The sequence below is a fragment of the Crocuta crocuta genome, unplaced genomic scaffold, assembly GCF_008692635.1.
Source record: "Crocuta crocuta isolate KB4526 unplaced genomic scaffold, BGI_CrCroc_1.0 scaffold147, whole genome shotgun sequence".
NCBI lineage: Eukaryota > Metazoa > Chordata > Mammalia > Carnivora > Hyaenidae > Crocuta > Crocuta crocuta.
Genome location: NW_027532594.1, coordinates 4,689,501 through 4,704,255, shown reverse-complemented (window position 1 = coordinate 4,704,255; position 14,755 = coordinate 4,689,501). Strand labels below are relative to the sequence as shown.

Below are 14,755 nucleotides of genomic sequence, written 5' to 3'. Positions count from 1 at the left end.
ACACTTGTACCAAATCCAGCTAACATGATCCATTAAGAACAAGCTAGTTCGAGGGGCTCCTGGCTGGCTCAGTCGGTAGAGCATGGGACTCCTGATCTCAGGGTCATGAGTTCGAGCCCCACGTTGGGGGTAGTGATTACATTAAAGAACAAGCTAGTTCTTTCTTAGAGGCTAACCTTGACTGTACATGGAAGACCTGAACTCTAAAAACACTCAGCAATATTCCTGATACTCCATGTTCAAATAACGCACTAAGTCATACATTCCTATGCATTCACACGTTTCTCTGAGGATATACTAGAGAGAAGCCCTCTCGAGTTTCTGATGGTGTGGAGATTGAGATTAAAGACTGGAGACCAGTGAAAGCACAGAGAACCCCTACCTGGGCCCCTCCTCCCCCCACTGAATTACTACTGCACAGCCTCTCAACAAATGGCTTCTCAGACTCTGACACCACAACAAATGTGCAACCTGAGGCCCCAGCTGTGGCAGACAAATGCCAGAAGCAAAATTCATGACACTTAGCGTTCACACAGAAGTTTACACAAGTGTGAGGAACCACGGCACAATTATCTCAGGAACATACACCCTTTTCCCACACATATACATTCATGCTTCTACCACACTTCCATTCCAAAAGGCCAGCAATGCTTACCAAACTTACTTGAAAAATAATTTCAAGTAAATTTAAAATTCATTCTTGTTTGCTACTAACAAGGACTGCTAAGTTCCTCAAAGAATTTATATTGCTCAAATCAAGAAAGGTCGGGGGAGACAAAAGAAAAACAAAGACCCTTGTGTAAGCATAAATTAAAAAAAAAAAAAAATAGCTGAAGAAACATGAAAGCAAAGGGCCTAGTTACAGTGCTCAGTGCTACAACCAAACCAAACCAAACAAACAAACAAAAAACAACTGGTCAAAATGTAGTATCTGTTCTTCAAGAAATCCCAACCATACCCTTTCCTGAACTTTTTCTTTTTAAATCAACTTTACTGAAGTATAATTTAACACCAAAAAAAAAAGCACCCATTTTAAGCATACTTAGATGAGTTTTTGCAAATGCATACCAATATAACCACCACAATAACGATATAGAACATTTTCATCTCCCTAGAGAGTTCCCTTATTGCAGTCAATCTCCTACTACCCATGGCCCCCGGCAATCACTGATCTGCTGTCACCATGGGTTAGTTTGACCTTTTCTAGAACTTCATATAAACGGGAACAAACAGTTTGTACTGTTCTATTCCCTTTGTATCAATATACCACAATTTCCCAAACTTTTTTTTTTAAAACAAAAAAGTAGTGTTGGGATGAGCACTGGGTGTTGTATGTAAGTGATGAATCACGAGAATTTACCCGCAAAACCAAGAGCACACTGTATACACTATATGTTAGCCAACTTGATAATTATATTAAAAATAAAATGAAAAATGAAACAAAAAGGCAGCAATGATTAACTTTAAAACACATACATAAAACTTTTTAAGAATACCATTATTTCTTTTTGTCAAGGTAGCTGGAACCCATAAGTAACTATATGAAGGGCAGACCACAAAACCTTTGGCTTCAGAAACACGAAGTGTTGTTTTGTTTCACCTCCCTATACAATAACTTGTTCAATGGAAAGAAAAACAATAACCTTAGATTTTTGTTTACTGCCAGCTCAAGACGTCATTCCAAACTACTGAAGAACTATGAGGAAACCCTCCTAGTAAATTTTCATGTGCTACTTCCTGAAAGCCTGACTGAAAAGTGAACTTCAGGACTGTAGTTTAAAATGGTTCTGATCTTTCTGTTTTTGCCTGGTTAGCAAGAATTTTGGATTTTATGCTGGTTCCTGAGTTAGCCTACCAGCAGAAGGATATAATAGGATTACCCCCAAGAAGTCCCATTTAGAAAAGAAAATAAATAGACCATTTAAATTTTGTTTAACCTAACCTAAACCATGAAGACTACTATTATTTCCAAGAGAACATAATTTGGGAAACACTGTTCTAACAGATATAATGCACATCCCCCACATGGTACTTAGCTTTAAGATGGATGCCTGTCTGTAACAGACATGGCTATACCCTGAATGTAAATGGACCACTCTTATCCAATTGTTGGGTACAAAGCTGAAATCAGAGTTTCTCGGGGCACCTGGAAACTGGCTTAGTCGGTTAAGCATTAGACTCGATTTCAGCTCAGGTCATGATCTTGCAGTTCGTGAGCCCTGTGTAGGGCTCTACACTAACAGTGTGGAGCCTGCTTAGGATTCTCTCTCCTCTCTCTCTGCTCCGTCCCTGTTCGTGCACTTGAGTGCACGCTTTCTCTCTCTCAAAATAAATAAACCTAAAAAAAAAAAGTTTCTCAAGATACTGCAGTGAGTCCCAGCCACACCTGTGAAATGGAAAACTCTAATCCTTAGAAGCAAAGGAAATCCGTGTACCCTCAGCCCCCACTGCCTTTCCCATGACCAAGCAGGTCTTTAGAACAGTCACAAAGGTAGGCAGCAACATCTTCTAAAGGAACAGGCCTGGACTGAGAAGGCTACTTCCTGTCCACACTGCCTAACTAACCAGCTGGGTGCACTGAGCCTATCACCAACTTCTAGGCCTCAGTTTTTTTGTTTTTTTTTCCTCCTATCAAATGAACAGCTGACCTAGAATGAGCTCTAATGTACCTTCCAGTCTGAAAGGTATAATAGGAGTCTCATAAAAGAGCAATAATTCCAAAACTAAAAGGAGAAAAGTTGTGTATTTTTTGAACCATAAAAGCATTTATGAACATGGCATCCAAAATTCTGACAGAAACAGCAGTCTCAATTCTCCATTTATAATTCTGGCTATTACAGTCTTTAAATAAGTACTTTTATTTTGTCTATCCATTACCTCTTTCCCTTGCTCTAATTTGAGCATTATCCCTCAAAAAAAAAAAAAAAAAGCACTGGCAGGGGGGCACCTGGGTAGCTCAGTCTATTGAGCTTCAGACTCTTGATGGTCAGGGTGGCTCAGGTAAAGATCCCCAGGGTCATGGGATCCAGCCCCCCATCAGGTTCCACTCTGAGAGTGAACATGGAGCCTGCTTGGGATTCTTCCACCCTGTCCCTCTGCCCCTCTCCCTTGCTGTGGGTGCACGCTCTAAAACAAAAACACACACCAAAATTAAATCCTAACAATAAATTGCAGTCTTCACATTTAACTTTACACATCTATGTGCCTCTTGTTGTCTGAATACCAATATTAAGAGTTTCTATTAGCACACTGAACAGAACATGACATCCTTCGGTTAAGAATAAATCTCTAGAAGGTGAAAAGTTTCCTTGGGGAAAAAAAAATGCCACTTCATTTTACAATAGTTTCTTTCCAGGCAACGAACGTCCTTTTGATTTTTCATGCAATTGCAAAGGATCACTTCAGCCTAACATTCAGTATGAAAGTTTTTTTACTCACAATTAGAAGGCTGTGTCTTAGAGTCCTCATTAGGCAACACTGTATAATCCAAAAGCCCCTTAAATTTCCCATAAGTGTCTAAAGAAAGCACTGCTTTCTCAAATATTAGTCACAGAATCTGTTGCAGTAGAGCCAGCCACAGGGCTCCAGTAAGATCCACCCCCTGCCTGATTCCTCCTCTCGCTCTTAAAGTGAATAATAGCAGCTGAACCCGTTTCGGCAGCCAGACTGCAGGGGAGTGGGTCTGCAGGTCCTCACCGGAATCTGGAGAAGGACCGATGGCTGCACTCAAAGAGCAAAAGCCCACCTCACAGATGAGGCACTTTCCAGGACAGTCAGGAATGGCAGGGCTGAGAAAATGCTGGAGGGGCGCTTGTGGAGGCGCATGGTTCTTCTTAGTACTAAATGTCCCCAGCACTTGGAGAGGAAGTAAACAAGGATCCGGGTTATGCAGGCGTCTGTGTGGCCCCGAGGCAGCCAAGGCCAGGTGGGTCAAGACTCTTGACTCCCAGTCAGGGGGCGCTTACGTCACGAAGCTCCCAAATGTGGGCTGTGTGTGACCAGGAAAAATTACAAAGACCAGTTTAAATGCATCCTCTATTTCTATCAGTTAGATTCTTTTAAATTTTCAAAAACAATAGTTTTCTGAGAAAGTTAAGTAAAGCTGCAACATAGGAAGCAGCCACATGCGGAATGGTCCACAGGACTGTTTACAAACACACAGGCACCTTGATGCCGTCCATTTTTCTCAAGACACATTTGCATCAAAGTACTCCAACTCCACCAGACCAAAAACAGGTTTGACTTTTCTGTCTTAGAAAATAGCCTCAGGAATGTCAATTCTGAAATGTTCTACTGCAGAACCTACAACATTATGTTTACTTAATAAATGCTAAGGAACTAAGATACTATCATTACTTTCCATCAAAAACTGTTTAAATATTCCTTCAAGTTTTTCCTTTTTCCAGTCCCACCAGAACAAACTGTGTTCTTTCTTTCCTCTTTTTTTTTTTTTTTGCCTAGTTGTAGAAAATAATCCCAGCAGAGCCGAAAGCATCCTGCTGAGGTTTCGAGTGTGAGGGCAAGACCCAGTCAAGCTGTATTTTCTCTGTTTCTCTATTCTACTATACTTTGAGGCCCAGACCGTGGTTTCGCAGCCATCAGGATACCTCATCTTGACTCATCACAGTCTCAGTGCATCTTGATATTCTAAGTTTCTTCTTATCCTGCATCTTTGGGGTGAGGGTGAGGGACTAGGGAATATAAAGCTATAAAATAGAAGCAGTTCTGACCAGAAAGAGGAAGGCTGTTCTGTGTCTTTGCACATATATTTCATTTTGTATCACAAATATATTCTTGTAAAGTTGACTATAACTGAATTTCTAAACTCTGATTCTTTAAAATGTGACAGCTCATTAAAGAAAGGGTTGAGTAACGACCTCAGTTTATATCGTTTTGTTAAATCTTAATTTTTCATATAGCTTAGCTTAAAAAAGTAATACTATTATATCCAGGTAATGGTTCGTGCAAATGAATCAGCATACCAGCAAGAGAATAAGCCCAAGTGCAGAAGAGAAACATGAATTGAGCTTTTAAAATACATTAAAGGAGGTGCCTGAGTCGACTGAGAGTCTGATTTCAGCTCAGGTCATGATCTTGCGGTTCATGGGTTCAAGCTGGGCATTGGGCTCTCTGCTGACCGCTTGGAGCCTGGCCCTGCTTTGGATTCTGTGTCTCCCTCCCTCCCTCTCTCTCTGCCCCGCACCCACTCGCTCCCATGCTCGCTCGCTCGCTCTCAAAAATTAAAAAAAAAAACATTTTAATATATTAAAGAACACTTCAAAGGTAACTACTCAAAAAACAACTCACTCCTATCATCTCTACCTTCGTTGAATTTATCAATTTAAAGATGATAAACTAAAACACGTTCTTAAATAAGGTCATGAGGAATGCAACTGGTTAGATCATCACAATTAGAGCTTTAACTATGTTAAAGTTGCCTTAAAAATAGTCTCCATCATAAGAGGGAACCCTCCATCCAGGAGGCAGGTCCCTTTTCTTTACCGTATATACGTAGGTCTCAGAAGGATGGCACCAGCAACAGTCTGCAAGGGCCAGCGGGGAAGCCCTTCTCCAGCCTGTGTCCTACTTAATGTTAATACTTTGGAAATACTGGCCTGAGTCATCTCAGAATTCAGGAATCCTTAATTTTTCTATAAAAATGTTTGTGTCCTATGACAGACTTAATACAACATAGGTGGGCAAAAGTTCCAGGTTTCGGAACCAAATGTACCATCAGGCAAGTCAACTAAGCAGATAACCTCAGAGAGAAATTAAACATTTTGTCAAGGGTTTCTGATGACAATGCAAAAGCAGCAGAGTACATTGTACTTTAAACAATGCTTTGTCTGTTTGTAGGAACGTGGACTGGCCTAAAATGGAGGGGAGAAAACACAAGGGTAGTATTGGGTCACAGCTTTCACTTCAAAGGCAAACTGAGGAATCATTGTGTGTATGTGTGTGTGTGTACACATATACACACACATATACTGTATATACACATTTCTATGAATAGCAAAATATATGTATCACAGGTGGGCACACAAATCTCCTAGTGCTGCCTGACACCCCATTCCCATCAATCTCTACATCTAATGCCCCTCACTGGAACCACCTCACTCCACTCCCTTGAGCAGTGTAGGGACCAATTCTGCCCAAGGAGAAGCAGTCTCAGGATCCCTTCATCTGTGAGTGGAGGTGTATTCAGCCCTGAGAAACTATCCTAAGTGATAGAGACCTCTGATAGGAGGAGGAGGAAGTAGGAGGTGGGGTAGGCAGGCTGGGTCTGTATTGCTCTGCCCTTCAGAACCTGGCTGAGCTTGATCCACTGGGTGCACCAGACCCCTGCCAAACCAATCAGGGGCCAGACCCAAATCTGAGCCTCTGCTTCCTCAGAAACTGGAAAAAAAAAAATTTTTTTTTACCTTCAAGTTTACTGCGAGGATGGTACTCAATAAATGTTGATACAGTTTCCTTAATGATTCCCTAGTGCTTTCCCTGAGAACCAGTCTTGTCTCACACCCCAAGTCCTGCAGGAGGCTGGACTATGCCAGTGCACTTGTGCTGAGCACCAACTACACACCAGCTCCCTGGCATTCCCCTCAACTCCAGTCCCTCCTGCTGAGTCTCTGCTGCTACTTCTTGGTACAGGCAATTCCTTGTCCACTTTTCTGATCCACAGTTTTCCTACCAGCCTTGGTTTTCTCCATGTGTAACTCTGAGAACTTTCCCAAAGAACGTCGTCCATATTGCTTCATATGTAAGTCCCAGTCACTTCCTAAGCCTGACGCAATACACACTCAACCAATCTCCTGATATGTCAAAAAAAGGATTTATAAGGCTAGAGAGACAGAAATAAATAAACCACTGAGGAAAGAATGCTCAAACGGACTGGCTCATTACTCTAGAGAACCAAATTTCAAATATGAGAATGTCATCCATTAGATCAGCATTCTGTTTATTATGTCCTAAGAGAAAAAGCTTCTCAGTAACAGAAAAAGTCATGGTTCTTCTGTGAAACTGATCTGTTTTTATTAAAGGCAATTATAAATTTGGAAGCTGATCTTATATCCCTTTTTGCTTCAGCTGCTATGAAACTCAAGAGCAAAGTCTGTGATCTGACTCTAGCACCTACCAAGCACTATACTGCCCTTCACCCTCAGGTTCATCCTTTTATACAGCATAAATTTTTTAAGTTGCCACAGTAGAGGAGCATAAACAAGCATCAATTTGAAATTAACATCTTTAGGGAAAGGTGGTCTTTGCTTTTCCATAGGTTTGGGTCTATCCAGGAATGGCAGGCCTGTGCAGATATTTAGAAGCACTAAAAAAGCAAGGAACCTGCTGAGAACGTGGGATAGGAATGAGGTGGAAGCAGAACTAGGCCTGTGCTCCTCACCTCTCCCCCATGCACCCTGAAGGATGCATCAGGACAGCAGCCAGAACAAAGGGCACAGATACCTGGGGCAACATATCCCATCACTCTGTAGAAGCCAATTTTGGATGATACTGAATCCAAAGTGTACGTAAAGTGGTTTAGATTTTCATTTGGCTAAAATCTTTGAGACTGTAGACTAATAGAATAATAATTATGATTGCTTTTCCTAAGGTGCCCTGAATAGCCTTAGAAGCACTCTAATGGGAGGTAAAAGGCATGTCTAAATTACAGGAAAGTGTGGGGCACACCTTGCGGAGGCTATCAGCTATCTTGGGAAGAAGAGCCCAGCCTCGTTCTACTGAAGTGCTGAGAAAGTGCAGAGGGCCCCCCAGACAGCAAAGGAGCTATGGACGCACTGCCAACTGGGCTCCTAACTCAACAGTCAGCAGCTGTTTCCCAAGCCAAGGGGCCTGTGAGCCCTAACCAGCTTTGCAATCTTATTAGGCTTGGATTTAGGCACCTTCAGCAGAATTTAAATTCTAGGTGGGAAACCTCTACTCCCCTGCTGGAAAATTACGATGACAAAGATTCTTCATGGCTTAGAGACTTTGCAGTCAGCAATGCTTGGTAGCAAAGCAAGAGCCAAAGCCATAGATTGTGAATTCAACTTTTCATTTCAAAAAAGACAGTTCCAGGACCAGCTCTAGAGCAGGCTACCATGTTTCAATTTCATGGCTAGGAAACAGAATAAGATTCCTGCCTTTTATCTCCCATTAGAGTGCTTCTGAGCCTATTCAAGGCGCCTTAGGAAAAGCAATCATTATTATTATTCTATTAGTCCATAACCTCCTAAGTTTTAGCCAAATGAAAATCTAAACCACTTTAAATACACGTTGGATACAGTATCATCCAAAATTGGCTCTGCATCCTAGTAAATGCAAGTTTCCAGATGGCAAGATTTTAGGTGAAATCATCAAAAGACTATATAAGTGCCACATATTATTACGTGCCTTCCACTCATTAACTCACCCAACACTCTGCATGTTAGGGATGAGCCAAGTTATCTCCTTTACAAAAAGCAGGCTCAGTTATTCTTTCACGGTTACACAAACAAATAGCAAAGCCAAAGTGAAAGGAAGGACAACTCCCTCCCCTCCCTGTACCCTGCAATTTATCAAGCAGGGTCTGTGTTTTATCACTTTTCCTTGAAGGTTGCAAAAGTTCTGCAAGGAATTCTTTGATTACTGTAATACTTTTATCAACAAAAGAAAATGAACTCCGACAACATACTACACTGACAGAAATTTCACTATCACAAGTGAAAACAATGAAGGATGGGCAGAAATCCGTGCCAGGATGCACAGCTCAGCAAGACTTCCCTTCTTTCCAGGCAAGGTAGAATCTGGGCCCACGCACACCTTCCTTAATGCTGTCTCCCAAGAAATGTTGTACATTTCTGAGTGTACATTCCTATCATTTACCACACTATACACTCATCAAAGGCAATGCCTTCTTCTACATCCATCTTGATCTTCAACACTTCAATACATTTGATGAATGAAAGCAGAAGGATAAATCAGATGAATAAATAATCATGGCTGTGGCCCAGACAGCACACTCCCATGGCCTGTCCCCAAAGAAGTACATCATGTGGACCTTGGGGTTAGATCTAGACCCTGGCCTATCAATACACTGTTGAAGGACCAGAACATCCAACCACTTTGTTATTTAAAAAAAAAAAAAAAAAATGTGTTTATAGGAGGTTGACTCAGATAACTTGCCATCTTTTTATTTCACCTGTAAAGGACATACAGATTAATTCACCATAGCATTAGAAATCCCATCTGCCACAAACCTTTCAACTAGTAGTGGTACTTTTCAGTGTCAAAGAAATGGCTCCTTCCAAAGACTACCAAATTTTTTCAGTGCCATCAAGAGCTGAGCATATCAATCAGACTTCAATAGTTATAGAAAGCTGCTTTGGGGACTTAATTCCCAATAAAAGACATCCAAATCTACCAAACACATTTAAGTATGGGCTCTCTAGCATCAAGACTGGTAGAACTGCAAATTTCCTTTGCAGCAAACTGCTGATAACTAAAAGCATTGATCCAGCTAACTGTGCCCATTCCTCTGGCACAAAGTCACTTATTCTTGTAAACATTATATGCAATGTAACTCTTACCCCAAGTCACAACCCTCTTATGACTACATAGAATATTCAGGCCCCATCACTCTGGATTATAAGACTGCCGCCCATCAATCATTCTTCAATGTCTGGAGACTCAGAAGACAACATTTGGTCACCTGAGAAAGTCTCTCACAGGTACATTTCCACAGAATGCCTCCACACTGGCCACAGTGAAATAAAAAGCCTTGTTCCTCCCTGGAGAATAATGTAGTGGTGTCTGAAGTGAGGAACATGTCCAGGCAGGTATGGGCATGTTCACACTCCCATAAGGTACGTGCGCAGGCCGTCCACCATAAAATTGGTGGTGACTAGGGTGACCACTGGGCAGTTCAAAACTAAGAGTGGCCTCACTATGCATTTTCAGCTAAGCTCCTACACATCTCTCATCCTTAATTTCCTCATCCAGAAAATAAAGGGATAAACAGGATGACGACAACCAAGGCCCTTTAGTTCTGGAACTCAGAGGTTCCATCATCAATTTAGCATTAATTTGTTTCTCCTATCAGTCCTTCCCCTAGAAAATCCCTCATGGAACAGGGCCCAGGTGAGATGGACAGGGGAATGCTAGATATACAAAGTCGGACTGCCGAGAAGGGTGGTCTGGAGTGACTCTCACTAATGCAGGTAGTGAGTAACAATGGATGGACCTACTGTACTATTTTTTTCTGGGTCAGACTTGGCTTTCCCACCCTGATATACAAAAGAAACCAAATGTCAAGTCTGTCCTGAAAACAGTCTCCTCAAAAAAGAAAGAACTTCACCCCTTACCCTCTTCTAGAAGAGCCACTCACATCTACATGACAAAAACCTAACTAACAGGTATTAAATTAAATAGGGTAAATGCATTACCTTACAAACAGCTCCTTTTCTTTTAGGTCTTTCAGGACATTTCTGTTTTCATGCAGGAAGCAACATTTTCATTAAAAAACCCTTCTTTTAAAAATAGTAATCAATGATTGAGAAAGAGAGGTTTCTGAGTTCTTACAAGATATAAAGATCTCTGTGCAACTTTCTGGATGAAAAGCTAACTGTCTCCCACTAGAACACAGGGCTGGGAATCTCAGACTTCTTAGCACATGGCTTCACCTTCATGTTCTCTCACTACTTCTAAGGCAAGTCATGAGCCTGCTGGACCCACTCCCCACATCTGGAAAACAAGAGGTTTATGATGGTCCCTATATTTAATCTAAAGAAGCTGGCAGGCACTTGCTTAAGCAGCTGGTAAATAAATGGCCTATGCCAAACCAACAAAGAAGGCTGATTTCTCCTTTTTCCCAAGGGGGTTAAAAGTGCAAGGAAAGTATTCTGTCTCTATATGACAGTGAAAAACTCTGTTTGTATAATAAATATTCAAAAAATAGCCTCAATTACTTTTAGTAAGCTTTTTCTCAGAGAGTGTGCAGCTTATATTTTAAAGTATTGAGAAACTTTTATCTTTATCATTAATCTCAGAAAAAAATGGAGACACTTTATTTTTCATGCAGATGAGAAATACCAGACAACCAAGTTCTTTTAACAAAGTCTTGGCAGCAAGTCACAGATCATTTTTCATGACGAGGTGATAACGGGGAAAGGATGGCACATAGAGTTTCCTTCTCCTCTCCTCTCTTTCCTTTGCCCCTGAAGCACCAGGGACTTTGTGAGACTGGGTTTATGGAAAGAATGCTTCTCCCACTTTGACAAAGAAAAAATTATTCAGAATTCTGAAACACTCCCAAAAAGATACTATCAAAGCATAAAACATTATTACATTTTTACCATTCCAGAACCACAAATAACTTTGCTTTCCTCTTTTTCTTTCCAGAATAAGAACTGCTATGGTTCACTTTTCTCCCCAAAGGAGTCTCAATGGTTCCATGGCAGAGACTAAAAGCAAATTGTTTACATTTTAGTCAGAAAATGTGTTTATTAATGATGTCACTTAACTGAGGGTATGTACATGTTGTTTGATCATGTTCTTTGAAGAAATTACATAGTGGCTAAACTGTCCTAAACCCAGCCATTGCTCCTAATATTTCACCACAATCAACACAGCTACTACCCCCCCCTCCAGCTTCAGCCAAGGTATTTTTACTCGACCATCACCCATGCTCTTAGATCCCTCTTTGCCAAGTAATCACCCATGTCCTCTACAACTTATCCTCCTCCTGATGCTTCCATAATTCAACACCTGTTCAGTTCATCTTCTTAAACCAACACACATAATATCCTGGGCCTGAGTGTGAAAAAGATCCAAGAAAAGGATGAAAGCTAGACCTAAATGATCCACAGACTTCCGAAGCCAGGCCACGCAGATGTAGCTAGCTGTTCACCAGGTGGCGGAACACAATTGGGCTGCTTCCACTTGCCCAGGGGAGAGGGAGAGAGAAAAAGCAGTGATCACAGGAAAGTTTAGATGCAGTTCAAGTCAGAGCATCTCTGTGTCTCATTTCTCAATGTGCAAAACATGACTTGGGTCATCCTTCTTGAACTATCACTTCTATCTGCTTTGCAACCTGGAGAAAACAGGCAGTTTGCAGTCCCATCCCTAAAAATAATTACACTTAACAGGAGTGCAAATCTTAAAAAAGAAAAAAACAACAACATTGTGTTCAACACAAATGCTTGTCTACAACTTAACACTCAAGCCTGTTCTTTATGGGCTCTACCAGGCCAAGCAGAACACATCTGTCTTAACAGAGGATCATGCAAACTCCCCTCCTATCTCTACTCTTAAACCCAAATGAGAGATGTGATAAGGATTGAACAGCCCAGTGAGGTCTCAGGCAGTATTATAAAATCAAAATTCCCTAAAGTCTAGATAAATTATTGATTTTAGAGTTTGTTTAGTCAAAGTAGAGACATACTGACGCAGGTATCTCAACTCTATCACTTGCCCAACTGTATGGCTTTAGCCAGGTCACTTAATCATCCTGTACCTCAGTTTCCTCATCTGTAAAGAGGAAGAGTTAGCATGCATAAAGCTCTTAGCAGTATTTGGCACATAATAAATGCCAAATAATGGTAGCTTGTAGTTATAGCCATGAAAATGATGGGTAAACCTTAAGGTTGAGACTGCACACATCTCCCATTTGCACCAAAGATATAATGGTTTTTCCCTTTTTGGGGGGAGGAGGGAGGGGATAAAAGTTTTCTAGCATCATCAACTCTCCCCAGTTCAGCTGCATGTGGAAGTCAGGGAATAGAGACCTTCTTCTCAAAACCAAAGGCCTCCTCTATAGTCTCCTAGAGGGGATTTTGAAAGAGGGGTCAACCAGACAGATGTCCCTTATTACCATCTTCAGATCTGGGCCACAGGAGCTATGGACTCAGATCCCTCTGATCCTTGGGCTGGGAGCCAAGACTTGTAGACTGCTGCCAGGCAGGCTTTTCTTCTGAGCCTAACTGTTCCTTAAGGCACTTTACTCCTCTGCAAATGCATCCTTAATGCCAGAATTTTTTCAGGATATTCCTCTTTCCCTGTCCCCAAAACATGCAAGCAGTGGCCCATCCTTTTGGAAAAACAAAATGGAAGTGAATTAACACATATACACATTTCATCTGTGAGCAGTGGCAGCTTTGGAAGCATCCCACCAGCTGTCTCTGGCTCACTTCTGATCTTAAAAGTCCCTAGTAATCACTTGGAGTCCAACTCTGAACGCTGCTTACAGTGTTCATGGCACTTTTTAGGACCCTCCTCCAAACTCTGGCCCCAGACAGAAGTATCTCAATGTAGCTTTCTCCACCACTGTGTGAACCTTCTGATGTCTCAAGATCTGAACCTGCCTTCCTAATCATTCTCAAGAATCTTGGTGAATCTGAGAAAAGTACTTGTCTGACCTCCCCATTCCCAGGAAGAAAAGGTCACCACGCCTCTGAAGCTGAGTACCCAAGCAAGCCCTGTTGCCTCCAACAGGGCTTCATGAAGGAAAAGGTATGCTACTAACAGCAGAAGAATTTGTAATCCAAACTAATCCTGTGTTGTTGTTTTTTTAACGTGTCAGATATAAGAGTATTTATGAATCTCAGGCAGCATTCTGAAGCAGCTGCTAAGAGGTCCTGAAATGAACTTCCAAGTCTGGCCAACCCACTGTTCTTTGCACTATTTATATTCCTAAAGCCATCAGCTATGTTTGATATGGCTGATCATGAGGCCCAGCTTAATGGACTACAGAATCCAATGATACTGACAGCACGAGTAACTTGTTTTGATCTTTACCTGGCTTCACCTTGTGGGAGAGGCTGTGCACCTCAGCCAGGATGGACGCCATCTCACCACCACGGCGTTGCCTCTGACCTCATCATGAAAGCTGCATCACTTTCCCCTTCGAGTCACCCACCCTCCACACTGATTACACCCAGCACATTTTCATCTTATCTTTCTCCCACATGTCCCATGTCGTCGGTGGATGAGTCATTGCGACTACTCCCGTCTGATGCTAGTCTTAAATCTAAGAACATTCCCCAAAGATCAAAACAAACAAGGGAAAAGATCACAAAACAACAAGAATCCAACCTACATACAAGTCCTTTGAACACAATATATGCCCCAGAATGAACATTTGGCCTCCTCTGTGCACCTGAGCAGATCCTTCATTATGGTTGTCCAGGAAGGAGGGGTACTCTTGCCTTCAGAGAAAGCTACACAACAATGCAGATCTGTGGCAAGTCTAGAACACTCCAAGGGGCTAGGGTCTTCATTCCATTTCAACAGAGACCACCATGAGATGGCTGTTCATCTTTTCCCACTCTTGTCAGGATTCTGAAGCCAAGGTGGCATGCAAATTTTTATTTTTGACTCCCAATCTGTTACCAGAGGAATTCCAATCTTAGCAAATGACTTAAGCAGTGGTTCTTAAACTTCAGCTTCCAGAATTACCTGGAGGCCTTATTATAACACTGAACGCTGGGTCTAGAGTTTCTGATTCAATATGTCTGAGGTGGGCCCAAGAATCTGCATTCCCAAGTTGATGCATGCTAATACTGCTGATTTGAAGACCACACTTTGAGAACCACTAGCTTAATGCCAGAATACGGTAGATCCCACTGGTATATCAGGTTAGGTTGCACAAAGGAATGATAGTACATTTATGTGTCTCAGTGTTCAAGTCTCATTCAATGACTTGAAATAGCACCATCTCTTTTTGCAAACTCCTGCAAACTTTAAAACAGGTTAACTAGGGTCCAGTGGAAACTAGAAAAACAGGTGG

The 14,755-nt window shown here is 41.7% G+C and overlaps 1 protein-coding gene and 1 non-coding gene across 2 annotated transcripts in view; one reads left to right on the top strand and one right to left on the bottom strand.

Moving 5' to 3' along the window:
- Positions 1-14,755, bottom strand: part of FOXO3 (forkhead box O3) — a 121,102-nt gene that overhangs the window by 91,246 nt on the left and 15,101 nt on the right. The gene's annotated exons all lie outside the window — the stretch shown is intronic.
- TRNAR-CCU (transfer RNA arginine (anticodon CCU)) lies at positions 58-130 on the top strand. The gene has a single exon. It is a non-coding gene; the product is annotated as a tRNA-Arg (tRNA).